A 26,767-nucleotide genomic window follows, 5' to 3' on the forward strand; every position below is an offset into this window, starting at 1 on the left:
AAAAGTTAGATATATATTATACACATAAAAAAGGAAAAAGAGCTGCATTGTATAAAGTCCGTATTCACGTAGACTGTTGTTTGGTCAATCAAAAACGTCCAATTTCTTCTGTGCCGCACAAAGGAATTTAACAAGCACAGAACTCATCGGCAAATCTTCTGGGTTAAGACTTGCGATCAGTGCCTGTCTACATGTCCTTACACTACGCATGTTAAACATTCTTTTAATTGTAGTTTTTCTTTCAATTTCCAGATCCGGGCAAAGACACAATAGGTGTAAGATGTTTTCTTCTCCTAGGTTACAAAGCCTGCATATGTTATTTCCTTGTGATCTCCTCCAAGGTGGTAAGTGGCATGTGCCTGGATAGAAGCCAAATCTGGCATTAATAAAAATGTGTTTATTTTTCTTAGACCATGCAGTTTCTAGATAGGTTTGAACCTTTTTTTTCTTATATCCAGAGACAATTGACCATGCGTGGCTACGTTTGACCAGAGTATCTTTATCCATAATCATGGAGAGGTAGTTAGTGAGTTTGTTTATTGTTTTTTTGAAGCTCTCTGACGTAATTGTGGTTTCCCAGATTGGTGTTACACCAAATTCTGCAATAGCTTTGTATAAGCAGGAGCTGACATTTGTGTTTGTTTTGTTGTTCACTTCCTGCCACAATAAGCGGGACATTTCATTATCCTTGTCGTTTTTTATTCTGTTCCATACTTTTAGTATGTGCCCTTTCCTTGCCTAGCATTGATTGTTTAGCCCAAACTCAAGTCTCACCTGGGCTTGTGAGGCATTTTTCGGGAGAGAGAATAAGGATCTGTACGTTTTAGCTACAGCTATATTAATAATCTCAGCATCTTGACCATTGAGTGCCTCACTACCATAGGTTAGAGCAGGCAATAATTTTGCGGCAATTATTTTTAATAAAGGGCGATAAGACAAATCTCCCGTTGATTTCTGGATGATTTTGAATGCCCCTACTAGGGAGTTTGCCTTTCTTATAATGTCCGTTTTTTGTGTCTGAAAGTTGCCTTTGTCGTTACAAGTAATTCCCAAGTATTTATAATCTGCTACTTGCTCCAATTTTTTTCCTTTTTAATAACCACTTATGTTTGGATTTAAAATGAACATTTTTTGAAATGACCATTACTTTGGTCTTAGCTTCATTTATTTGCATGCCGTTTTCCTGTGAATGCCTAAAAATCCCATCGATTAATTGTTGCATGCCGACTTTAGTTTTGCATAAAAGAACAACATCATCGGCATATAATAGGTTAGATATCAGATTGTTTGCTAGCCTTGGTGAATGAGCATTGATTTTATTGAGGTCTGTAGAAAGGTCTGCTAAGAATAAGTTAAAAAGTAAAGGGGCCAGAACGCATCCTTGTTTTAGGCCACTCGATGTCTGGATTGTTTTGGTTAGTGTATTTCCCTCACCTAACCTTACCTTTACCCAAGTTTCTGTGTGCAGGAGACGGATCCGTTGTAAGAGATTGTGCGGAATTCCTTGTTTGTTAAGCTTTTCCCAAAGGAGTTCTCTGTCAACGCAGTCAAACGCTAACTTAAAGTCTACGAAACACAGATATAGCAGTTCTTTAGATGTAATTGCTTTGTCTATTAGTATGGATAGTATTAAAATATTTGTAGATGTACCGAGTCCCTTAATAAAGCCTGTTTGGTTCGCAGGCAGTACCTCTTTCTCCTTTGCCCATTCCGTTAGGTTCTTCAGTAGGAGTCCGGCAAACAACTTTGCATCTGTGTCCTGCAATGTAATTAGGCGATAGTTTTCCAGTAGTTGCCAATTTCCTTTCTTTCCTCTATCAAATATTCGAGCTCTTGCTCGGAAAATTAAATTTTCCGTTTTCTTCCAGTGGAAGTTTCACCTGCAGCTTCCTGTGACATGCTGTGCACTGGGGTGTCTCCTGGTTTTCACCTGTAGGCACTCTGGAGGGGAGCTCTGGCAATGCTGCTTCCACTTCAGGCTCTCACTGCTGAATGAGGGTGGAACCTGCCTACTTCCTGGTTGTGATGTCATCACTGTGCTCAGAATGCGACTTCCTGTTTTTGCGATCTCGCAATTAGCGAGATCGCAATTTGCGATTTCGGTAATTGCGAGATCGCAATTTCAACACAGGTATCGGCCGATTCTGCGATTTTTTTTCGATTTTTGGGAACTCGCAATTGGCGATTGCGGCCGATTGCTATTCGCTTTTTTTTCTCGGAAATTTTCATGAATGCCATTCTGCGATTTCTAAATTGCGATTCGCTTTTTCTCGCAATTTAGAAATCGCAGAATTTGACATTAATGAATCTGGCTGATAGTCCTTGGTCCTAAAATCCACTCTGTGGGCTATATGTGCTATTCTGAATGAGCTGAGTCCACGTCTTGCTAATAAGACCACAGACTATAAAATATGTTATGTTATGTTATGTTATGTTACACACATTTATAGAGCGCATGGCTGCCCCAGCAACAGGGCATCCCAGCTCTATAAGAAAGGTAGCCAAAGGGAGGAAAGCTAGATGGAAGAGAAAAGCCAAGTTTTAATCAGTTTCCTGAATGCCCAATGATTCTGTGTACTGTGGGCAGCTCAAAGAATAGAGTTCCATAGAGCAGGGGCCTGGGCCCTCAAAGAGTGTCTCCCTGCTCTAAGCCCGCGCACCCGGGGAGTGCAAACCAGATGCAGGTCAGCAGAGCGCAGTGCTCGTTACAGAGCATATGAAGTGTACAGCCTCTGTAAAATTTGGGGACCCTGGCCATGTAAAATCTTATGTGTGGTGCAGAGGGTTTTAAACTGAACCCTCTGTTTGATTGGCAGCCAGGAAAGACGACGGAGAAGATTGGAGGTGTGGCAGTACTTGGGTAGGGCAGAAAGAATGCATGCTGCCACACTCCGTGCCCGCTGTAGTCTTTTAATCACTGTTTTATTTACACCAAGCAGGAGCCAATTACAATATTCCAGGTGCGATTGGACTACAGATTGAACAATCAAATGGCGGGTAGGGGCATCAAAGTACCCCAGAATAGGTATTAGGCCACATATAAGGCCAAAACATGTACCAGACACTTTTTTAGCATGAGACTCAAATGAAAGGGCCTTATCGCACAGGACCCCCAAGTCCTTGACTATGGTTTACGGATGGGGCAGTGTACCCAGAGCCGCGGGCCACCATTGGTAGTCCGATTTATAGGTATCTCGGCCTACAAGGAGCACCTCTGTCTTGGCTGAAATAGGTTGAAGATAGTTGTCCGCCATCCAATCTGAAATGGCTAGGACATCGTCACGGAATTTCAGTTGGTCCTGTGCAGGATTGTTAAAGAAAATAAATACCAACTGGGTATTATCATCATAGGATACCATGTTTATGTTCCGTGCTTTAGCCAAATGTGCTAGTGGGCAGACACACACGTTAAATAACGCTGGACTCAAGGCAGAGCCTTGAGGCACTCCACTGCTGAGGGGGTAAACACAAGACAGATAAGGTGGGGAATGGACCTGAATTGAGTGCTCAGATAGAAAAAAGGCAAACCAGGCCAAAGCCTCTCCTGTAATCCCAATTTCCTCTAACCATTGAAGAAGGATCCTATGGGAGACCGTGTCAAAGGCCGCACTAAGATCAAGTAAAAATAGTGCCGAAGTATTTCCCTCGGCTAGCGTGCTCTGTGACCGCCAGAAGGGCTGATTCCATGCTGTGTCTGGATCTGAACCTGTTTTGTGAACTGTCTAAAATCTCATTGGCCTTCAGATATTTGGTCAGAATGATATTCACATGGGACTCCATAATCTTTGCCAAATATGAGAGCAGAGAGATTGGCCGAAAGTTCTCCTGCACGGACGAATCAAATGTGGGCTTTTTCAGCAGTGGAACAACCTTAGCATGCTCCCATGTCTTAGGGATCACTGCCAACCAAAGTGATATATTGATGAGTTCCCTTCCCTCAGTCATAAGACAGTCGTAAAATTTCCTGAAGATGTCCGGTTTTGTGGGGTCGTCAGCAGAGCCTGATTTGACCTTTGCAGTCAGGATGTCCAGGTCTTTAAAAGACATGGGTGGAAGATTTTGTATGGAGTAAGGAAAAACTGTAGGGGTGGAGATCATCAAAGATTCTGAGGTACTCTGCCTCATATCGAGTGCGCTGTAGATTCATTCAACCTTGTTGATGAAAAATCTCGCCAGTGAATCACATTGTGTATTAGAGGATATAGTATTTTTTCCTCCTGTCTGGGATTTTAACATATCCTTCATAAGAGAAAAAATTGTTTTAAATGGATTAGAGCTTGATAAAATTGAGCTGTCATAGAACGAGGCTTTGGTCTTTTGCACTAATTTGTGGTAGGCATTTACTGCCTTCCTGTAGGTATTTTTTGCAGTGGCGTCATATGTGCACATCCAAGCTTGTTCCAAGATTTTACATTTTTTCTTGTCCGCCAACAGGGTCTCGTTATACCAAGCGTGCTTTTGCGTGCGCTTAGAACCATTCAGTTTGTTTGGGATGCACTGGTCAAGCATGTTGTTGATCCAGCCCCTGAAGGCTGTATCGGCTGCCTCCAGGTCAATAGGCCAATTTGGGCGAGATGAGTTTAGGGTAGACACAAAGGTAGACTGGTCCAGTTTGTGCCAAGGACGTTTCATGGATAGCTGATAGGGGGACCTCAAGGGAGCGCCAACAATACTGAGACATATAGAGATAAGAGAGTGGTCCGTCCATGTCAGAGGGAGGGGTGTGTTAACTGTCAAGGTTTGAAGATTTGAGAATATTCGATCCAGTAAGTGACCTGCCAGGTATGATGGTCCCTCCACTAACTGAGTCAGTTGACAGGCATCCAAGTCTCCCAGGAAGTTGGAAATCTCCTGGGATTCCTGGTGTTCCAGATGTAAGTAAAGATCACCTAAGATGTTCAGATATATGAATCCATTTTGGATGCATCTCAGTTATGTCTGTAAACGTCATGGACTATCTGCACCATTTTAGGTGTGTTGAGTCTGTGATCGTAAAAAATAGTCTAAGGACTATCAACACAATGTTGAACAATTGTAGGACTTCCAGTAGAGTGATTAGACTGTTTCATTTTCAAATGGCATTCTGAGCTTCCTATTAGCTAATATCTCAGGAAACCTTCCACCACATCAAAAGTGCCTGTCCCTTAGGAATAGGAGGCACAGTCACCATTTTGTGAGGTGCAGGTACCTGTGAATATCACAATTGGAATGTGTGCTACTTTGCCACAAAAATAATGTCACCTGTAAATCCTGTATCAATCTACTTTCCATAAATGAGAGACATGCTAGTCCCATACAGGACTTCAGATGATTATATAATTTAGGTAAGCAGTAATAAAAGAGTCACAAGGATGTTGTTATGACCCATGTGTTTTGGAATGTGGCAGGGGCTGCATGCAGCCCAAAACACAAGACTTTGAATTGAAACAATCCTCTGAGTGTAGAAAATGATTTGATATTTGCCAAAAACAGCCATCTAGTGAGCACTCTGGTCTTGCAATGCTAGATGGAAGATTTTCCTGCCAATTGGAGCGCACTGCTTGTGTAGCTGGATGACGTGACAGAATTGTTTTGTGATTATGTACTTGCTACATGAGACCTTCCTTGGTGAATAGGCCCACTCAAAGCCAATATGTTCCTGTATACAGTATTTAAAGAAGGGTCTTTATCAGGATTTTAATAAATCATGCAACTCAAATACACATTACATTATCTTCCTTGTCAAGACCAAATCCCATCAGTCAAGAATGTATTAGAGTCTATATTCCCTAGGTAGGTTTCAGCTTTCCTAGTCAGCAATGCATTATAGTCTCCCTTTTCTAAGTAGAATTTATTCCTCTCAGGTATTTATTACAGCCTCTCTTCCTTGGTAGGGAGAAAAATACAGCAATCAGGAATATATTATACTCTATCATTTTAGTAGGCATCTATCTCAACATTCGTAAGGTTGCATATTACTGTTAGAATCTGTTTTATTTTACTCATGGGGGAGATTTTCAAAAAAGTCACGCAACGCAGAGCAGCCCCCCGTGAGGCTGCACTGCGTTGTGTGACAGGGAGGGAGCAGGAGAGCACCATATCTTCAAATATATGGCTATCTCCTCCCCTTTCCCTTGCGTCGCGCTGATTGCAGCTGCCGTGCACCATGCGCACACCTTAGCGCTGCAGCACTAGGGTAGGTGCATGATCTTAATCTCACAGAGGCAACAGAAAAGAACTATAAAATCTTACAGGACATACTCAATAAACATCAAAACGAAATAAAGGACAGAAAGAGCAGACAACTTAAAAGGGACGAAGCGGACCATAAAGAAGGTCGTGTGTTCACATTCGCCAGAAAATACGACCAACTGATCAAGAACACCCAGAAGACCAACAGACCCGAACAAACAAAGACTCCTTCTATCTCTTCCAGCTCATCATCACTCAACACTATACCGAGTGACGTCGAGTCTGAACCACAAAGAGGGGCCACTGGTTCAAAGTTTTTTACACGAAGTTCAAACTATAAGACAGGAGAACAGGACGCAACAGAGACAGGGCAAACAAGAAAAAAGACCCACAGAGGGAAACGTGCAGGCGTCAAAAGACGAATACAAGAAGAAATTGAGATCGGGGGACACGAGCAAGTAGCGGAAACTGTCAAAGAAGTTCAGGTGGTCAACCTATCATCTAAACCCTTAACCACGGATATAATCTCTCTCCTGAGTAAGGGCTTAAACTTTAACCCTCAAGAAGTAGGAGACATTTCAAGAACTAAAATAGACTTATTCAAATACATTCGAGGCCTCAAACTCAGAAAACATTTTAGCAACACAACAGAGAAGGACAATAACACCATGTTATCCGATAACACACAGACCACCTTACAAAGCATCAAGGAGGTAAAAGCGACTCATCTACTAATGACACTTAGTGAGCTGGATGAACATCCTTACACGATTGAACAATTGATACGTGAACTGGACATCGAAACGGACACATCAATGCCCAGTGGGCTGAAAATGAAATCCAAATGGACTCCTACATTGCCAGGAGGCAATGTTATTGACCTTTTCTACAATCTAGTCCTCAACGATCTTGACAAACATGAAAAGAAACTTGACAAATACAAACAAAGAAAACACAACAACCTGACAAGAGATGAACGCCTAGCATTAAAAGATCTATCCGCTGATAGAAATATTATTATCAGGGAAGCAGACAAAGGCGGTAATGTCGTTATTATGGATCTTTCAGATTACCATAATGAGATCATGTCTCAGCTTAATGACACATCATGCTACATACTTTTGGAAAATAACCCTACTAACAATCTTGCAGGTCTCATCAACTCACGCCTGAGGGAGTGGCACACCTCAGGACTCCTAGATAACGACGAAGTACTGTACATGAGAGTTGAAAAACCTTTCTCACCATGGTTATATACCCTCCCAAAAATACATAAACAAGAACCATTCCCTCCAGGAAGACCAATTGTATCGGGCATAGGGGGACCCACAGAAAAACTTTCGGAATATGTGGACCTCTTCCTGAACCCCTTGGTGAAATATCTCCCATCATATATTCAAGATTCCAAGCATATTCTCAGCATCCTGACCTACAGTGGCAACCAGGCATGATCCTGGCAACACTTGATGTAGTATCCCTTTATACTTCAATCAATCCGAACATGGGCCTAGAAGCCATTCACAAATACCTGGACACAAGACCTGCCACACAATGGCAACATACCAATATGCTCATCGCAATGATGGATATAATTCTTCAAAACAATTGTTTTTGTATAACAACAAATGGTACCGACAAGTCAAAGGAGTGGCCATGGGCTCGAAGTTTTCCTCTTCTTTTGCTAACCTATACATGGGATCACTGGAAAACACATGGATCTGGGGCAGAGAAGGGTCTCCGTGGCACGATTCAATAGTTTACTGGGGGCGCTACATAGACGATTGTCTACTCCTGTGGTCAGGTTCACAGGAAACATTGAATGATTTCTGCAGACATCTGAATTAGAACAAGATGGACATGAGATTCACTTGCTCTCAAAGCTCCTCTAAAATTACCTTCCTTGACTTAGAACTCTATGTGGAGAACAACACTCTCCATAGCAAGCTGTACCGCAAGGAAACTGCCTGCAACTTCATTCTCTGTGCGGACAGTGCACATCCCGCACACCAATTGGACGCAATTCCGTACGGCGAATTTATAAGAGCACGCCGCAACTGCAGCAATGATACAGACTTTTTAGAATGCATATCTGACATGGGGGAAAGATTTACCAGACGTGGCTACAAACCCAAGATCATAAACCAAGCCATCAAAAGAATCAAGAAACACAGGAGAGTTGACACTTTGAAACCAAAAACCCAAAAAAAGTCTGGTGAACCTATGACCAGGCTGATCATTGATTATAATGACATCAGTCCCGTCATTACAAAAAGTTTGAAAAAACATTGGCATGTCTTACGTACTGACAAGCAACTCTGTGATAACATCTCCAGCAGACCTATGATCACTTTCAGACGCGGAAGAACATTAAAAAATAGATTAAGTCCCACAGTACCATCAACCACAGACACCTCTACTTGGTTCACACCACATACTACTGGCTTTCATAAATGTGGCAATTGTGGAGTATGCAAGTGGGCCTTATACAGAATAAAATCTTTCCCAGGGTACAACAACAAAAAACATGAGATCAAGATGAATATCAACTGTAACACCAAATATGTGGTGTACTTACTCAAATGCACCTGTGGCAGCCAATATGTGGGTAGCATCATCAGAACTGTCAAAGAAAGAATCAGCGAACATGCAAGATCCATCTTTAATATTGACACCAAATACCCAATGGCGCTACACATTGCCTCTTGCCCGTCGCAAGGCCCTTACAAAAACTTTTCCTTTTTTGGTTTTGACGTTGCCCCACCTAACATCAGGGGAGGCAACCGTGAGCTAAGACTAAGACAACTGGAGGCCACATGGATCATGCGCCTTCACACGGTTGAACACGGGCAAAATTCAGACCATGAACTACACTATTTCCTTACATGAGCCTGTTTATAACAACATTCCTGCATTTCTCTGAAAAAGTTTTTTGTCCTACTATACAGGATTAGCCTTCACATGGCTTTACCTTCCCATGACCATCCTATGTCCACTAGTCCCGTCCATAACATTCATGTCTGCCTTTTTCCCCCTTTTTTCAAACACTCCTGTATCTTGTATGATATAGTGGCTTGCTTTGTAGTTTGCAAGCTTATATTTCCTAGTTCCTTCACAGATACGTCCTACTAATCTTATTTGTGCTTCTTAATAAATTGGGCATTTGAGATTGTCGTGCCTTTGAAATGCACACACAAAAAATATATTTTTTTTAACTTTAGATGATTAGACCAAATTATGAAGTAATAACACTTTTCGTTTCACCTCATGAATCTCTTGTTATTTGTTTGGCTTGTATTATTAATTTTGTTTAATTTTGTATAATGGTGACTCTCCTATTTCCTGTTTTTTCTTTTCTTACCATACATTGGGGACTTCAACCCTCTTCGTTGACTCTACAACACCCATCAGTCAATACCCTTGCGTCATTTCCTTCCAGACATCCACTTCCGGTTGGACACAACTCGATTGTTTTCAGCGTTCTAGTGGTTATCCATTCTTACTGTGAAAAGCTCACTTCCTATTCCTGCACGCTCTCGGTTTTTACCCTTACCGACGAGACGCTGACAGGAGGAGCTCTGCTTGCACAGGTACGTCCCAAGAACCGGTTTAATACAGAGATCGATCCTGTAGCCTTATTTCCCCCCCCTCTCACCCATTCATGTTGGTGTTACAGTCTGTGACTGAAACCGCTCTGTCACTCACTTTCATTCACAGATTCCTCCGTGGTCCCGGACGCACCCGCCCGCTTGACCACTGCTTATTATTTGTTTTCCTCATATTTTACCCGCTTCCGGTTTGGAATTATCACCGGATCAACGGTGAGTTAATTCTTTATGTTCTCCTTAATATTAATGGGTACTCTTTTACTCCATTCACCTTATAAATATGGATAACACATTGTCATCCTTTAATGTGAATACTTACGGTTCGTATCACCTTGTCTTCTCCCCCCCAGATACCGTTATGACGCTATTGAGGTAAATTTCGTTATCCCTGTTACTCCGGTGGATTATCACCCTGTCCTTTACATTCTCTTCTCTCCCCTGTCCCTTTCTTCCTTTCCTTTGGACCTTGAGCCAACACGATAAGATAGAACCAAGCACTCGTTTTGTACGCGACCTCTTTCTATTCTCATTAATGTCTCACCATTTAGCGAGCTACCACTTTTGATTGTTATTTTCATTTGAATCACGGACTTAAGTACCATGCCAGTGACCACACTTGAACTTAGAATACAGTGCTATAAGAGTTTTGTACAGTGCTTTCTCGTTGACACGTATGTTTTCACCATTATACAGCCGAATTCGCCACAAACAAACGGGATATTTTGCTTTTAAAATCGCTTCCTCTATCCCTTGAGAGATCCTTTCCACAAATCGATCTCCAAGTGAATCTAAATTCTTTTTGTTCTTTCGCCATCCTTCATTCCTTGAGAATTACTACATTGTAGGACTTCCAAGCGAATCTGGCTTGCTTAACATTATTTGTTTTTGTTAAAAATCTCTTATAGATGGTAACTCCTTTCTTCAATATTTCGGTTTCTTGTCATTGTGTTATGATGGTTTTTCACTGTGTCGGTGCCTTCTCTTTGTCTCATTTTTTTTGGCTAATTTATCGCAGATATGTATTGCACCTGACTAATGTATTATACTTATGTTGTTATTATGTCACCTTGTTCCCAGCCCTGAAGAGTCATAGGCATTGTCCTTTGACGAAACACGTGTCGGCTAGCGTTTGTCTTTCTTAAAGATCATCTACACGTATAAAATGTGCAAAATATAAATCCGGTGTCGACTATACTTACGTATTACCTTTTGTACCGTTGATATATATATGTGTACCCAGGTTTTGTATCTCATAGGTTTGTACAGGTAGGGTACCCTTGCTGTACAAAATACTATGCTCGACACAAGGGAAAGCTTTTCCCACTTTGTATGCGTGCTGCACAGTGCAGCACGCATACAAAGTCAAAAAAGGAAGAAAAAATTAAAGCATTTCTTCTTCCTTGCACCTAGTTTAAAAGGGTGCAGTTTTCTCATGCTATACTCAAAACACTGTTATTAGTAAATTGCGTTTAGTGTGAGAAACCTTGGGTGGTTGCATGGGAAAGCCCACACACCACCCTTGGTATGCCCCCAAGGCGCAAAGTAATGGGAAGCAGCGCAATGCGGTGCTCCGCATTACTTTTATTCTTTTTCTAGCGGTAAACATATTTAGCGCTGGAAAGTAAATTACAAAAAAAAGATTTTGTGTTGTTCTGTGTCACTTTTGTGGTGCAAATACGGAGCAAAAGCTCAGTAAATCTCCCCCATAGTTTGTTACATCTCTAGGTCCCCTTCTACATGCAAGAGAGAAATGGATCACCTCAGAAAACTCCCCATCAGTTCTGCATCACCTCCTAGTCTCTCACATTCCAACAGATTTCTACCTTACCACCACCTCACTGGCCTGCAAGAGAGAGAAAGTTATCTAGTAAGGACACTCACATCAGTTCCGGATCACCTCGAGGACTGACCGAGCTTTGCTCTTTATATACCCTTTTCATGCTTGTTCTGGGTAAACCTATCTCCGTTGTCTCTGCCCCTAAGAGCCGAAACTCACCAATTATGGTTAGATTGCATAGAAAATGCAAATTCACTTTAACTGTAGTCGTTTCATTATATATATTCACTCTGTTTGACATTGAGATTCGCCCACCTGCTTACAGTATGATCACTGACACATGCTTTGTGTTTACGATACGAAATGCACATCTAATTTATGGGAGAGAAGAGAATGCACCAATGGCCGTCTATACACAGCAAGCGTGAAAACAGACTGCAATTTTTAAGGGAAATTAACTGCAGATAGAAGTTGTCAAATGAGCACATATATTGGTTGTACACAATATTTATTGGGACCAAAAATAAATTCAATAATGCATAAGCCCTTAAACTATATTTTATATTTAGGAAGAAATTAGAATACAAAATCTCTATTTCCCAAACACATTTATTAATATAATATGCAACTAAGAAATTTCTGAGCACAACATTCAGAAAATGAAATAAGGAAACTATGACCCCAGTCGATTATACAGATTCAGCTTTGCACTATTTCACATGTGATGCACAGAACCCTATCCTATTATAGCCCCTTCCTGTAGTGGTGTGAATATCAACATATAGCTGGATAGATCTTCTACATAATATATTGTTTCCTCTGGTCCTATAGGTGTTCAACAGCAAAGTCGTCTAATAACACATTCTTATAATGATAAACATTGGCCAGTTCTCTTTAGATAGGAAACATTATACATAAATACAATCATCCACTACTGCCTCCTTTAATTCAATGCAGAAAGCACAGCTATGCTATCTGTGTGAGGGTAAACATGCTTGGCATAAGTGCAGAGAAACACCACTGAGAAATGTGTGTGGAGTAGAATAGATGTGTGAGAGAGATAGATAGCTTGACATCAGGTCTCTCAAACGGTATTTATACAGCAATGTGCAAGAGAAAACTAGCGCATCCTGATGATTTTCTAAACAGTCAGTGATACTTAAACAAACTACAAAGCCTGCAGTTTAATGAGCATTTCCCATAATTTAAACTTTTCGTTTGAGAAATAATAATTTGATTTATATCCATCTTTTTCTCAGATTACACCTCATGTCTCTTTCTTCCAATGCCATGCAATCCCTTCCCCTTGTTATCACCCTTGCTGGTTTTTAATAAGCCCTGCTTTCTCCCATTGTCACTGTTTTCTCATCCCTCTACTTGTGCACTATTCTGGATTTCTCTCTCTTATACTGGGCAAAATCTGATGGTAAAAAATAAGTCCTACGGGCACATGCATCATTGTAGGATTTTGCACTTCCTAAATTGCGAAAATTAAGGAATTGCAATTTAGGAATTGCAAAATCCTATGCATCAAGAAATCCTAAAAGTTTTTAGGATTTCTTAATTTTCGGAAATTGCGATTCCTTAATTGCGAATCGCAATTAAGGAATGGCATTACTTCGATTCCTATGGGCCTAGAGGCCCATAGGAATCAATGCCGTTTTGCATTTTTTTTTTTGCACTCGCAATTTGTTGATGCATTGCAAGGGTGCAGAGGGGGGTCCAAAGGACCCCCCCCCTGCACCCCTGAAATGTATTTTAAAGTGCATGTTTCACACACACATGTCCTAAGGACATGTGTGTCTGTAACATGAAAGTTTAAAAAATGCATTTTTTTGCTTTTTTAAAGATTTTCGCAAATTAACACGAGGGTCAACCTCGTGTTAATTTGCACTTCCTATTTCAAAATTCGCAATTTTTAAAAAAATTATGCATTGCTTTTAAGGAATCGCACAGATGCGATTCCTTAAATGCATTCGCATTTTTAGGAAATGCAAAAAATAGCGAATTTTGGCCCACATGCATCATTGTGTCTTTTTGCATTTCTTAATTTGCGAAAAATAAGGAATCGCAAATTAAGAAATGCAAAATGATATGCATCAATATTTTCGGTATTCTTGTGGGATTCGGTAAAAATCGCATTTTTTACCGAATCCCAAAGAAATACCGATTTCTTAACTTAATTTTCGCAATTCCCATTGATTCCTATGGGCCAAAAGGCCCATAGGAGTCAATGGAAATTGCGAGTGGCACTTAGAAAATTTCATGGGTGCAGGGGGGGGTCCAAAGGACCCCCCCATGCACCCCTGAAATGTACTTTTCAGCATAAGTGACATACACACATGTCCTAAGGACATGTGTGTGTGTAACTTTACAGTTTCAAAAATGCATTTTTGTGCATTTTTAATCAATTTCGCAATTTACCACGAAGTTGAACTTCGTGGTAATTTGCACTTCCAATTTTAAAACACGCATATTTTTCTATAATGATGCATAGCATTTAAGAAATCGCACAATTGCGATTTCTTAAATGCTAACGCAATTTTAGAAATCGTAAAAAAGATGCGACTTCTAAAATGGCATGATGCATCCCAACAAGCACTTTTGCATTCGCAAACGGCCGATTTTAAGGAATCGCACCGTCTGCGACTGCAAAAATGCTTGATGCATGTGGGCCTTTGAAACTCTGTTTCATGCATCCCAAAAACGTATTTAGGAAGCGCAAACGGACGAATTTACCGATTCGCACCGTTTGCACTTCCTAAATAGGTTGATGCATGTGCCCGCTAGTCTCTAACAATGAGTGTCATTGGACACCACCAGCAACCACCACCCCAAATCACTATGAATGCATAAGCTGGGTCACAGAAAGTGGTGCAGGCTAAACATATGTCTTTGTATTGTTCTATGTCTTGCCAATGACAGACACATTTTATGCCAACGGGCTTTAAGTTGGTGCCTGCCACTCTATATGGTTTGTGGTGGTGGAGACACTACAAAGGTGTAACTGTACAAACCATTCGACATATCTCCGTAGTATTTCAGAAGTTCAACAGGTGCATTTGCATGTATTTGTAGCTCTCCTGCTTCAATTTGATATTGCAGAAAGTGATACAGAGTCTTGTTCTGCCTTTGATCTAATCAATGCTTAATTTGACCCGGTGTTCATTTTTGGGGACTGGCTCTTATTTGTCCTAATTATATATTCACAATGAACAAAACTGATTTAAAAAATGGGAAAGAAGGAGGATGAGAAAGATGAAAAAAAACAACACACAGGTAGAAAACAGGGGCCACCAAGAGTGAGATAAAGGAGCAGCAGTGTCTGGAGAAGGCCTGTGTTCAATTCAAGACGACATAGCCTTGGTATTCCACGTGCCAATTTTTAATAACACCACTGGAGCAGAGCTGTGGGCACAGCATTCATTCTTTAACTTGTTAAGCACTCGTTGCAATACATATTGAGCAAGCGCAAAGCTAGCATCTACATCATACAAAGTAGGTCTTCCCTGATTTGTATGTTAAATGGCCCTATATGAATGAGGAATGTTCTTTTGCCTGTGTGCTGAGCACTAAATGGAAAAAGAATATTGCAAGTACACACCAAAATAAGCTGTGGACTGGAGGGGAGCTTGGGGCTTGTGTAAGGGCAGTCCTAATGTCAGGAAAAGGGTTGGGGCTAGATTTTTGTCCCTTTCCAAGCTTTGTATGAAAGAAATCTACATGCATTGTAAGAATGTCAAATGTACCTGTCCATTAGTCGTTACACTAATAACCATTTATTTAGCAACGAATAATAAGCGTTTAATGCAACCCAAGTTAACCTTTTTTTAGCATCATCAACATAACAAAAGATTGACAAAAAACAGTCAGGTTCTAAATATATGCCAAATCTTTTGGGAGCACTGGCTGAAACCCATCCTGCCAGGCAGCCTTGTTGACCACCGGACACCACGCCTGCATCCTGCCGCTCTCCCCCGCCGCCGCAGTTCTCATCACGGCCGCCGAGAGGGGGGAGCGAGTAAAAGACTACATTCCCCAGCGTCCCTTGCTGGGACGACGGGACGCCCACAGCAGCACCACTTTCCCGCGCCCGGAGGCGCATTTAAACGCGGCGCTCCAGCAGAGGAGCGGGGGACCAAATCTTTTGGGAGCACTGGCTGAAACCCATCCTGCCAGGCAGCCTTGTTGACCACCGGACACCGCGCCTGCATCCTGCCGCTCTCCCCCGCCGCCGCAGTTCTCATCGCGGCCGGCGAGAGGGGGAGCGAGTAAAAACTACATTCCCCAGCGTCCCTTGCTGGGACGACGGGACGCCCACAGCAGCACCACTTTCCCGCGCCCGAAGGCGCATTTAAACGCGGCGCTCCAGCAGAGGAGCGGGGGACCAAATCTTTTGGGAGCACTGGCTGAAACCCATCCTGCCAGGCAGCCTTGTTGACCACCGGACACCGCGCCTGCATCCTGCCGCTCTCCCCCGCCGCCGCAGTTCTCATCGCGGCCGCCGAGAGGGGGGAGCGAGTAAAAGACTACATTCCCCAGTGTCCCTTGCTGGGACGACGGGACGCCCACAGCAGCGCCACTTTCCCGCGCCCGGAGGTGCATTTAAACGCGGCGCTCCTCCCGCGTCGCCGGACGCGCACGGGCGACGCCGGGCGGAGCCCGGGCAGAGGGCTAGCCGTCTATGGCCGTCAGGGGACGACCTGGGATGGGACAGGCTAACCCCCTTGAATTTGCTTTTTGAAACTGAAACTGAAAAAACATTCTGACTTTTGCTGGACCTGGGTATTGTATTAACCGATAGTAAAGCGATCCTTGATATAGGGGCCCATAGTCTTGATTTGTTTAGTAACACACCCCACAAACTATTGGGGAGGGTTGGACATGGCTACCAAACCAAAAACTCGCTCCAACAAAGGCAACCCAGGAACCCCATTGTCAACAAAACATGGAGGTTCTGAGATAAGTAATGTAGCGATGCACAAAAATACCCCGACTGTCCTTGATTTAATGTTACGGAAAGTAGCAGGGGAGATAGAACGAACGGAGAAGCGTATCTCAACCACTTTAATAAATTTGCCTCTGACTCCCATACAAATTGCAGATTTAAATCTTAGCGACACCCTAGACATTGGCCCCCTAGAAAAGTCAGCTGAAACGATACCCTGTGCTCAGCCAGAAGTAGGGAATAATGATCAGAGAAGAAATGGGGGAAACAAAACTCCCAGGAAGAGAGGAAGAAAAAGTGGTAGCAAGAGTACACGATCAAACACGAGGAAAAGATGTAATAGAGGTAACGAGTGTAGAACAGTGGAGGATGAAGAACTGATAATAGAACCTAGATTCCCCTTATACCCACCAGTATGGCTTGATGCCGTAATCTTAGACCTGCAAAAACATCTGGAGGCATGCATAACCAATCAAATTAAACCCTTAGTAAGCAAGTTAGATAAAATTAGCAGTGAACTGTACAAACAGGGTAAGGCAACTGATACTATACTTGCTAAACATCTAGATAAAGTAATGCCAGCAACAACCGTACCAACCCCTGCTATTAACAACTGTGTTAGCACTGAGCAAAGCATTACTGTGCAGGTGCATGCAGAACCTAAAAGAGCTACAGAGTTGGGGGAGGAAAGGGTACAAGCAAATGGAAATGTGGGCGGGAAAATAGCCCAGGGACAAATAATACAAAGGCAACCACATATACCCCCCACAAGTAATCAAATGTATACTTCACATCTGAACAGGGAGCCGAGTGATATACCACAGGATCCCTTACCCCGTGTAAACTTACCACCAGAAGCAAGTCCCTATGTTGTTATCTTCGCGGGGGTACCAGAACTTAGAAAGGGGCAGAGGGAAACCTACACAGATCTCAAAAGCAAAGTTACCACTGGGTTAAACATACACAGACCACTGCAGGGGGGGGAACCAGGAGAAATTTTACACCTACGGAGGGCAAGTTGGGTTGGCTCTAGAAGAAAGGACATAGAAGGTAACTGCATCTTTGCAAACTTCACAAACCCTAAGCTAGTGGAGTACATTGTAGACAACCACAATAGAAATGTAACTAGCACAATAAGGACAATGCCGCTAGGGTATTTCTATCCCAGGAAATCAGTTTTACAGCAGCCACCATTTAGACAGGTGGGAAGGGGAAGGCCAATTGAGGGACACTGGGCAATGCTTAGGGAGAAAGGTGCCCAACCATTATTAAATCAGGGTGGGCCTCAGTGGCTAAATAGATTTAGTCCCCTACAATCCTTGAACGAGAATGATTGACTACAAGGAAGGGTACAAAGCAAGAAAAATGATCGGAGGGGGGCAACTGCTGAATGTGAGATAGAAGCACTAGAGGGGGAGCAAACTAAGGAAGTATCAAAATGTACTCCCATTGGGAAGGTGGAAAGAGATAGGGATGGGCAAGTAAATAGGGCTAACCCCAGGCTAACCGAGCTGGATGCGAAAAGAGTAATAGGATTAGGTGGAAAGCTGAACATCATGTCATGGAACATAGCGGGCATAGCAGGCAAATTTGAAAACATAGATTGGCGGAACCAACTAGAAGGGTTCCATATAATAGCCTTGCAGGAGACAAGGGCAGTTGATCCCTCGCAGTATCAAATAGAAGGCTATAAAGGCTTTTTTGTGCCAGCAAAGGAAAGTAGAATGGGAAGAGCAAAAGGGGGGCTAGCCTTCTATGTCAGCCTAACCTTAGAAGGTAGATGGTCAGCACCAGCATTGACGTCACAAACATTACAGGCAATAAGGTTCCAAGGTAGAGGGCTGAGGTTATTTGTACTCAATGTTTATAATTCAGGACCCGTAGAAGGAGAAAATGCTGTCTTGCGGGAGATAGATGAAAGACTGATCCAAGAGTCAGAACAGAAGACAGAAGACAGGAGGGGGAGGATCAATAGTAATATTAATGGGAGACTTTAATTGTCACCTATGCCAAACCTTGTCATCTGCTGGCACAGGATGGGACTCCTGCCCTCTAAAAAATGGTCCGCTTTTTGAGCATAATAGTGAAGGTTCACTATTAACTGCACTAACAGAAACCCACTTATTAGTTCACACCATTGACCTGATTGTTCAAGAGGTGGAGGGTACGTACGTCCCAACATTTAAAGGGAGAGGTTGCTCCACCATCATAGATTACATTATGATATCTTCCTTTTCTAAAGCGAGGATTACTAAGGTTAGCACGGAATGGAGCACCTTCAGTGACCATAACCCCCTAACCATGGAAATATCTTGTAATATTGGGGGGGTAAAACTAAACCAGGGGACACTAGCCTGCAGCCAACAGATCAGGGGAGAAGACTCAGGTGGGAAAAAATAAATCCCCAGGAATTTTATAAAACCTTAATTCAAAAGGGTAGCAAACAAGTTGAGGAGTGTTTGGACTTCCAAGTTGAAGGACCCACTTTAGTGGCAGTGTTCAGGACCCTGACAGAACTGGCCGACAAACTATTGAAAACTAGGGGGCCAGGAAAAGGCAATGATCAACCAAGATGGTTTGATGCTAGTTGTTCAAAAGCACTGAGGATCCTAAAACTGTCTTTAAAAACTAAACCGAGGGACAAGGCTGAAGTGGCCAAACTCAGGCAAACCTATAAATCGAAGGTGAAAGCAAGAAAGATCACCCTACAAACAGAAGTTTGGGCAGACCTGCGAGAGGCAGGTGAAAATAGGGATTTTACAGAGTTCTGGAGGATAGTAAATAGATCATGCTTTCAAGATCACACTGCCCCGGTGATAAGTACAAACATCCTCCCGGAACAATGGGTTGCTCATTTTAAGGGCCTTTATAGCGACCCTAATGCAGAAGTCAATGAAGGGGCCTGGGAGGGTACTCGGAACTCTGAATCATACCTCTCATTTGAAGAGATAGTATTAGCAATTAAGGGGCTAACCCCAAATAAAGCACCGGGGCCTGATGGTACTCCACCAGATCTATACAGGAGTAATATAGATCTCTGGGCCCCGATTCTAACAAGGGTTTTGAACGCAGCCATTTGTTCTGGTCTACCACGCTCTTGGTCCACCGCACTGATCGTTCCGATATTTAAGAAAGGGAGCAAGGACGACCCAAAATGCTACAGACCGATTTCATTAATTGACGTGTCTGCTAAAATACTTGGCCGTGTAATTCTGAATCGGCTGATGGATTGGACAGAAGAGTACCTTGCTGGACGTTCAGTACGGGTTCAGAGCTGGTAAGTCGACCAGTGATCAATGCCTAAACTTATACCTGTTAACTGCTAAGTATACTAAAGCTAGCAATGGTACGATTTACATGAGTTTTATGGATCTAGCGGCAGCCTTCGACAATGTAAATAGGTCAAAACTGTGGGCAATGATGCTTAATATGGGCATTGAGGCGGGGCTAATTAATATTTTAAAGGAGTTACACTGGAATCCAACGGCTGTGGTCCGCTATAATCAGGAAGGGGGATGTACAGAACAATTTCCATGCACAAAAGGAGTAAGGCAGGGGTGCATCCTTGCCCCCTTCCTGTTCTCACTTTATATTAACGCCCTGGAAAGTGCACTAATTGCCCTAGCGGTGGATTGCCCCAGAATAGGATCTCGTCAAATCCCTGTACTATTGTACGCGGACGACGCGGTCCTGCTCGCCCGGACACCAAGGAGCTTACAAAAATTGGTGGACGGATTTGCTCAGTTTATGGCCAGTCTAGATCTGTGCGTAAATTTGAAGAAATCATTCGTCATGATGGCCGGGAAAAATCCCTCAAAAAAGTTTGTATACAAAATAGGGACACATACGTTGGAATCAGTGGACACCTTCCCGTACCTGGGCCTTTTGATGGATGGTAAACTCGAATTTAATCCTCTTGTGATGGAGCATTGCACAAAGCTAGTTTCCTCGAGTGGTGCAATATTAAGTTTTGCAAGTAGGCTAGGACGATGGTGCCCCAAACAAATTATGACCATGTATTCCTCAATTAGTGTAGCAAAGGCCCTATATGGAGCAGAAGTGTGGGGTTTCAGGGACCCTAAAAAACTACAACTAGCAGAAGACAATTTTTTCCGCAGAGTATTGAAAGTCCCACACTCCATCCCTGCTGAAATAGTGCACACGGAACTAGGGACCCAATACATCTCAGACCATGTCAAGATGAGGCCAATTATGGCATAGATAAGAATATGGTCCAATCCAGAGGCAGCACTGACTAGGGAGATTATTCTGGATTGCCTGCATAGAGAGAATGGATTAAAAATCCTGTGGCTAAAATATGTTAAGAACGCTCTAGAAAGTATAGATGAGCACCTCCTCTTTAATGACCCTGTACCGAATTCTGCTAGATGTAAAGCAAGGGTCAAAATGCTGCTTGAAGAGAAATTTAAAACTGCAAGACGTGATGCAGATATGTTGAAAGGATCGATTGCAGCTCATTGTCGAGTCAGCAATGGGGAGGGGATGGAAGCTTATCTGTTCCTGATGTACAACCAATATGATAGATTTTTATTATGTCGTTTTAGGCTCAATCTGTTACCTAATATTTTAGCGTATCCCTCAGGTTTTACTGTAACGATTGAGCAGAAGGGTGCCTGCGGCTGCGACAATAGGTCTCCGCAGGACACCCTTCATTTTGTACTTTTATGTTCCTTTTACCGGAATCCGAGGCGCAGATTTGTGGTTGAGATCCTCAGGAAACAGAAATTCCGCCAGGCAAAAGCTGCATTACTCTTTTTGCAGAAAGCTAGCGATATGCATACTCTATGTTGTATTACTAGTTTTTTTAAAGTGGCAGTAAGGTTGAGGAATACAAGGGATTAGCAAACATTTGAACAGGAATATTACCTCCTCATATGAAATGTATCTTTTACTTGTTTTGGTCTTCCTTTTTAATATCAAAAAGTTCAGAAATGTAATTTAATGATTTTTTAAATTGTATAAATTGTACTTTTATGATGGTTTTTTACTGTCGTAATAAAGATTTACTGAACTGATATGCCTTGTCATTTGCATGCATTTCCTTGATGGAGAATAATAACTCACTAAGCTAAATGACAAGGATTTTAATTTGTAACCTCCACTGCCGCTACACCCTCACCACCACCACGGCCTCCAACACCGCCGACGCCAGCACCCGCGACACCCTAAAATGCATCTGTCTTAACATACGCTCCGTACACAAACATAACATGGAAATCTGGAACCCACTCGACTCTCTCTCGCCCGACATCACCTTCTTCACAGAGACCTGGACCAATGCGTCCTCCGCCCCGACATCAGCACCGCCATCCCAGACGGATACAAAATCCAGAGGAAAGACCGCCCCTACCACCTGGGAGGGGGCATCTCCAATGCCTACAAGAGCACCCTCCATCCCACCACCTCCAGCAAAACCTTCCCCTCTGCTGAACACCTGCACTTCCAGATCCAGACCACCCCCAAAGCCATACTCTGAGGAACCCTCGTCTACAGGACCCCTGGCCCCCAAACACCCTTCACCACCACCATCACCGACTTCATTGCACCCTGCGCCATCGCCTCAACAAACTACATACTCATTGGAGACCTGAACTTCCACCTCGACAACCCCAGTGACCCCAACTCCACTATCCTGTGTGACAACATCACCAGCATCGGACTTAAACAACTCGTCAACACACCGACCCACAGAGCAGGACACACCCTTGACCCCATCGTTGCAGCAGGAAAAAGCATCCAATTCAGCCACACAATGCAGCCACCATGGACTGACCACCACTGAGTACACTTTGCCATCAACAGACCCAAGGATCCCAAACCAGCCCCACGCCCACCATGAAGGAACTGGAGCAAGGTTATTAACAAGCAACTTAACTCCACCCTCAACCGAGACAAGTACACCTGGGAACCCGACACAAACAACACAAATGACTTAGCCAGAGAACTCCACACCTGGATCTCTAACTGCGCAGACAAACTCACCCACTACACAACCCCGGCAGACAATGCCCCAGGAAAGCGGCCTGGGTCACCACCACTCTCCAAGAAGCCAGATGCACCTGCAGACGCCTGGAGAAAAACTGGAGAAACACCAAGACAACCGAAAACCATACCACCTACAAGGACGCCGTGACGGACTACCACAACCAGATCAGAGCCACCAAGAGGAACTTCATCCACAACAAAATCCTGGCCAACTCCAAGGAACTTTTCAGTGTCATTCAAGAATTCACCAACCCATGCAGTGAAGCCACAAACATCAACCCATCCCAAGACCTCTGCGACAAGCTTGGAACCTATTTCCGCCTCAAGATCCAAAACCTCTACAACAACTTCATCGACCATCCACCAGGCACCACAGATGGCCCCCCACCCCTCAGAAACACCAGCCAGCCCACCATCTCGAACTGGACACTGATCACGCCTGAAGATTCTGCCTCAACTATGAAAGCATCTTTTCGAGGGCCCCCACTGACCCATGCCTCCTCACATCTACCACAGAGATGCGGCTGCCATCGCACCCAAACTACAATGCACCTTCAACACCACCTACAAAACAGGCACCTGCCCAGATGACTGGAAGTGTGCAGAATCAGACCCCTGCTCAAGAAACCCATAGCTGACCCCACCGACCTCAAGAACTATCGGCCCATCTCGCTCCTCCCCTTCGCAGCCAAAGTTGCAGAGAAAACAGCAACAGGAAACTCTGGTGATTTGGCTGGAGAGGCGTTGGAGCGAGCACTGAGTTAACGTGCCACAGACCTTGTTTGTAAGCTGAAGGAAGACTGCAAGACTTGAGCCACTTCAGAGAGTATTCTCTACCTGGGCGGACAGCACGAAGATATTAAGAGTCCACTGGAATAGAGTCTAGACGGTGGTTCCTACCCCACCCACTTTGGTGGCTGTGGTGGGGGGGGCGGCGATACCTGCCCGAGGTTTGGCCAGGGCCGCGAAGAATAGAGTACCCATGTCCTGATGAAGCCTATATCATCTGGCTGAAACGCGACCGTGACTGCGTCAACACCTTATGTTTTGAACGGAGTCCCCTGTAAAAAAATTTTTTAAGGAAGAATGGATTTTTTGCAAGGCACACCAACACAAATGTAGGCTGGGTTGATAAGTTAACCCCCTGGTGTTTTTTGTTTTTGGGACTACCGTTTTGTTGTAGACTCCACCCCAAATCGAGAGGAGGTACATATGTAAATTGGTGTATATATTTATTCTTTTGTCTCAAGGGTACAGAGAAATGTTTTTGGTATTGTATAGTGTTCTGTGTATTTGTATATAATGTACATGTGATGTGTTGTATATAGATTGTGTTATTTGTTGATATTGTGCCTCTCTGGCTGTTCGCTCATATATGTGTATATGAACTAATATATACTTATGCTGCGTATAATTCGCAAATCACAAGATAATTTAGTGTTTCTTGTTTGAGAATTAAAAGTAGATTGATCCCTTCAGTACCTCTTGTTTCTACTTTTTCATCCTTGGATGTCTCCTGCTCAGGTACGGGAGGGTAAGGTGGGCAGAACCCCTAACCACTTTTTCTAGCAACAGGAAACTGACACAATTCATTGAAGAGAACGCCATCCTCGACCTGTCCCAATTTGGATTCTGAAGCAACCACTGCATAGAGACCGCCCTACTTGACGCCACAGATGACATCCACACCCTCCTACACTAAGGCCACTCAGCAGCCCTCATTCTACTCAACGTATCAGGATCTCCCACCGCACACTAGTCATAGAACTACACAACACAGGCGTACAGGGAACAGCCCTGGACTGGAACCGATCATTCCTCATCCAAAGAAGCCAAAGGATCTGACACCCACCCTTCATCTCCGACCCCATGAAAATTACCTGCGGAGTCCCACAGGGTTCATAAGCGAGCCCCACCCTCTTCAACATTTACATGGCCCTCCTCGCAGCCATCGTCCGCCAACACAGCCTCAACATCTTATTTTATGCCGATGACACCCAGCTCATTCTCTCCCTCACCAAAGACCCCACAACTTCCAAACTGAACTTCCAGAAATGAATGCAAGACGTTGAAGTCTGGATGACGAACAGCTGCCTGAAGCTCAACACTGAGAAGACAGAAGTCCTCGTCCTTGTACCACCCCTTCTGCATGGGACAGCACCAGGTGGCCAACCGCCTTCGGAAGCCCACCTACCCCCTCAGACCACGCCAAGAACCTGAGCATCGTACTCGACTCATCACTCACCATGAACCATCAGGTCAACACTGTCAACTCCATCTGCTTCAACATCCTCCGCATCCTCAGCAAGGCCTTCAAGTGGATCCCCCTGAGTCAAAGAAGACAGTCACCCACGCACTCATCACCAGCAGACTGGAATATGCAAATGCACTCTAGACCAGCATCATTAAGTCCCTACTTCGCAAACTCCAAGTTATACAGAACACCACCGCCAGACTCGTCCTTGGCATCCCCCAACACAAAAACATCAGCCAACACCTACAAGTTCTCCACTGGCTCCCTGTGGAGAAAAGAGTCACTTTCAAAATCCTCACTCATGCCTACAAATGGCTATACAACAACAGACCCAAATACCTCAATGACAGAATGAACTTCCACGTACTCAAACGAAATCTCTGATCTTCCGACTTCTCACTGGCTGAAACCCTGCACATCCACAGAGCCAGAGCTGGTGGAAGATCGTTCTCTACCATTGCAGCCAAAACCTGGAACGAGCTCCCTGCAGACATCAGATGCACCCCCTCCCTGAACGCCTTCAGGAAGGCCCTCAAAACCAGGCTCTTTGGCTAAACAGATCTGCACCCCCTTCCCCCCAGCACCTTGAGACCCTCACAGGTGAGTAGTGCACTTACAAATCCCTTATTGATTGAACCTTAGGTAACTAATGATCTCTACAACAAAAACAGTAACTAACTGAGCTATCTACCTAGAAAATTAAATCTGTGAACCTCATATTGCTTGCTGTGTGGGGTGCCACTCACTTGCAAAGCAGAACGCTGTTGCCTGCTGCTCTTAGAACGCTTTGAAGGGCCTTTTTGCCAATCTTTCCTGACCTGCGGATTGCTGCCTCCCCTGCCGAGGACTTGCTGGTGGGAGCGAGCTCTGCAATCGGCAGAGCTAGTCTAGCGCTCCCGGCTTGAGACCCGAGGGTAGAGGCTTGGGCGAACTACCAGCAGCTAGCCGGGGGACTGCGAGGACCAGCATCCTCCATCTTCCTCAGCTGGTTCCTCTTCCCCCGGCGGCCACGCCCACGGACACGCCCACCGCCGACCGCCCTCAAAACCTTTCGTGACACCCGCTCCGCGGGTGCCACTCACTTGCAAAGCAGAACACTGTTGCCTGCTGCTCTTAGAACGCTTTGAAGGTCCTTTTTGCCAATCTTTCCTGACCTGCGGATTGCTGCCTCCCCTGCCGAGGACTCGCTGGTGGGAGCGAGCTCTGCAATCGGCAGAGCTAGTCTAGCGCTCCCGGCTTGAGACCCGAGGTTAGAGGCTTGGGCGAACTACCAGCAGCTAGCCGGGGGACTGCGAGGACCAGCATCCTCCATCTTCCTCAGCTGGTTCCTCTTCCCCCAGCGGCCACGCCCACGGACACGCCCACCGCCGACCGCCCTCAAAACCTTTCGTGACACCCGCTCCGCGGGTGCCACTCACTTGCAAAGCAGAACGCTGTTGCCTGCTGCTCTTAGAACGCTTTGAAGGTCCTTTTTGCCAATCTTTCCTGACCTGCGGATTGCTGCCTCCCCTGCCGAGGACTCGCTGGTGGGAGCGAGCTCTGCAATCGGCAGAGCTAGTCTAGCGCTCCCGGCTTGAGACCCGAGGGTAGAGGCTTGGGCGAACTACCAGCAGCTAGCCGGGGGACTGCGAGGACCAGCATCCTCCATCTTCCTCAGCTGGTTCCTCTTCCCCCGGCGGCCACGCCCACGGACACGCCCACCGCCGACCAGTACATTAATAACAGCATTACAACCGCGACGCGGGACGCGCGCGGATCGCAGCCCGGGGCGAAGACCGGGCAAAGAGCGGGCCGTTTGAGGCCGTTCGAGGTCCGGAGAGTCTGGTCTGGCCCACTCCCCTTTCTTTATTCTTTGTATGCGCTCTCACCATCCATACACCCACCACTAGTATCTGACCACCCTGAGAAAAATGGTTGTCACCAGAGGTACCAAATTAAAAGCCCCGGGTAGCGTTGGAAAACTGCTCGGGCCCATGGACGAGTTCATCACGAAGGCGAACTCATTC

Source organism: Lissotriton helveticus, chromosome 2_1 (assembly GCF_964261635.1).
Source record: "Lissotriton helveticus chromosome 2_1, aLisHel1.1, whole genome shotgun sequence".
Lineage (NCBI taxonomy): Eukaryota > Metazoa > Chordata > Amphibia > Caudata > Salamandridae > Lissotriton > Lissotriton helveticus.